This window comes from Suricata suricatta, chromosome X (assembly GCF_006229205.1).
Source record: "Suricata suricatta isolate VVHF042 chromosome X, meerkat_22Aug2017_6uvM2_HiC, whole genome shotgun sequence".
In the NCBI taxonomy this organism is placed as follows: Eukaryota; Metazoa; Chordata; class Mammalia; order Carnivora; family Herpestidae; genus Suricata; species Suricata suricatta.
Window position 1 is genome coordinate 11,878,722 of NC_043717.1, and position 3,080 is coordinate 11,881,801.

Consider the following 3,080-nt stretch of genomic DNA (forward strand, 5'->3'; position numbering starts at 1 on the left):
TCCAACCAGCCCTGGCTCTCTGCGGTTCTCTGCCCCAACCACCCCCCACACACGAGCTCACGGGGCTCTTCCGTGCCAGGCACCCTTGGTATTTATTCAAAGTCTCCGTAACTGAGTGCTCACTTGGGAGGTTCCCGATGAGGTCCCTGGAAGGGGCGGCAACTAAGAAACAGAGGTTCACAATAAAGTCTGAAGCAAACATTTACACACCAAGTATCACTGAATATTCTGAACCATGTTCTCAGTCGTCACCTAGGAGAGGGGAATTTCCAAAAGGTTGGGCAAGTGGGGATTGGAACTGTCCCTGCGGAGGAGAGGCCCACTGATGATCTGGAGGGGAGACCTTGACCGAAAGGAGGGGTTCGGTGCCCCTAGGCATTCCAGTGAGCCCTGTGCTGCCCAGCCCTGGCAGTGCCCTTCATGGCCTGGCATGCGGATCTGCAGAGGGGCCCTGCAATCCCACCTCCTTGCCACAGGCAGCACGTAAGCACAGGTAGTAGTGGGTGCAGGAGAGACACCAAAGGAGGACAAGGTCACCCTTTCCCACTGCAGCCCGACTTCCTCTACGCCTGCTCCCTGGACTCTGCAGTCACAGGAAAAGGGCACCGTGAGGGTGTGGCCGTCACATGAGCGCAGCAGTCACGTGGGTGCAGCATCACGTGACATAGCAGCTTCATGGGCGTGGCAAGAATATGGCCAAGGCGTCATGCGGGTTCGGCCATTACATGGGTACGCCTGTCACATGGGCATGTAGGCACACGTTAGATGAGCACTGCAGACACATGGGCATGGCACAATGACACAGCAGTATACATGGGTGTGGCGGTCACCCACAAGTGGCTGCTATGGAGGATGGCAATCACGTAGGTGTAGCTGTCAATGCGTGCGACCGTCACGCAGGCAGTCAATATACACGGCAGCCACATGGGTGCAACAGTCCATGGACGTGGCAGTCAATGGGCATGAAAGTCATGGGGAGGAGGCAGGTAATGGTGGCTCGGCAGTCACGTGGACACAGCAGGTGATGGGCTTGTCAGTTACACAGGCGGGACAATGAACGGGCGTGGCAGTAAAGGGAAATAGCAGTTAGGAGAGCGTGGCGTCACACGGATGCAGCAGTCACCAAGGCGCAGCCAGTATTCCGACCTGCCAGACACGTGGGCATGGCAGTTATTGGCTGTGGCAGTCACAGGGCCCAGCAGTCATGGGGGCATGGCGTCACATGGGCTCCGAAGTTCATGGGCATCGCAGTCACGTGGGCACACTGTCACGTGGCTTCTGTGTCACATGGATGTGGCAGTCACATGAGCGCAGCAGTCTCATGAGCACGGCAGTCGCCGGGTGTGGCAGTCACCTGGACGTGGCATCATATGAATGCAGCAGCAAATGGGCACAATCACATGGGCATGACCATCATGAGGGCACACCAGTCACATGGGCTCGCCAGCACGTGGCCACAACAGGGAATGGGCAGGGTCGTCAGGTGGGCACAGTGTCACATGGGCAGTAAGTCTCATGGGCTTGTCAATTCATGGGCATGGCAGTCACATGGGTGTACCGTCACATGGGCATGGTAGTCACGCGGGAACCACCTTTATGGCATCGATGAGGTGGGCATGTGGGCACAGCAGTCACATGGGCATGCCAGGCACATGGGCAGTGAATCCGACACTTAATAAGCATGGCAATCGTGGGCACAACCATAAGGGGGCACGGCAATCACAAGGGCGCGGCCATCACATGAGCAAGGCAGTTATGGGTGTCGCAGTCATGCTGACGCGAAAGTTAATGGGCGAAAGAGTCACATGGGTATGACAATCGCACTGAGGATACGAGGACACGGAACAGGCACCGCAGTCACGTCAGCGTCACAGTGTCAAGGGTGCAACAGTTAATGAGCATGTTAGTCAAAAGGCATGTCAATCACATGGCATGCAGGACATCACGAAGACATGGAAGTTCATGGGCGCAACAGTCACGTGAGCGCATCAGGCAGTTGAAACAGTTAATGGGTATCGCAGTCACGTGGACACAGCATCATGTGGACACGGCAGTGAATGGACACAATCATGTGGGCATGACAGTCACATGGGCTCGCCATCACGTGGCCACGACAGTGAACAGGCAGGGCTGTCAGGTGGGTGCAGTGTCCTGTTGGCGGTGAGTCACACGGGCTTGTCAGTTAATGGGCATGGCAGTTACGTGGGCACGGTGTCATGCGGGTGTGCCAGTCACATGAACGTGTCAGTTAATGGACATGGCAGTCATGTGGGTGTAGTGTCACGTGGGCGTGGCAATCACATGGGCACGACCATCATGGCTCCGGTGAGGTGGGCATGTGGGCATGGCAGTCACATGGGCATGCCAGTCACATGAGCAGGGTGTCACGTGAATCTGACACCTTATGAGCCTGGCAAGCGGGCGCAACCATAAGTGGGTGTGGCAGTTCCGTGGGTGGGGCAGTCACATGAGCAAGGCAGTTATGGAAGTTGCAGTCATGCCGACACGGAAGTTAATGGGCGTGAGAGTCACGTGGGTGTGACAATCATGCTGGCAGGGCAGTTAGTGAATGTGGCATTCAAGAGGCATGAGAAGTTCGTGGGCGTGGCCGTCACGTGCCCACCTGAATGCTGTGACCAATAACTGTCCTGCCGAGTGAGGCTGCATAAGAAACTGCCACACCAATTAACTGTCGCACCTGCAGACGCTGCACCACGTGACTCGCGCTGACTGCCACTCCCATTAAGCGCTCATGGGACTGCACTCCCCTTGACTGAAGAGCCCACGTGACTGTCATGCCTGCCTGACTGCCCCTATTCTGTCGCGCACCTGAGACGCTATACCCACGTGACTGCCACCCGCATTAACTGATGAGCCCCCAGCTATGCCCACGTGATTCAGCCACGCCCCTTGCCTGCGGAGCCCATGATGGTGACACCCACGTGACTGTCCCATTTGCATGAAGACGTGCCCAGTGTCTGCCCCACCCTTATCCTTCCCACAGCTGCTGCCCTGCATTTAGAGTCCTCTTTACCTGTGACAGTTCTGAGCTCATTATGACTTGTCAATTTGAGCAACTA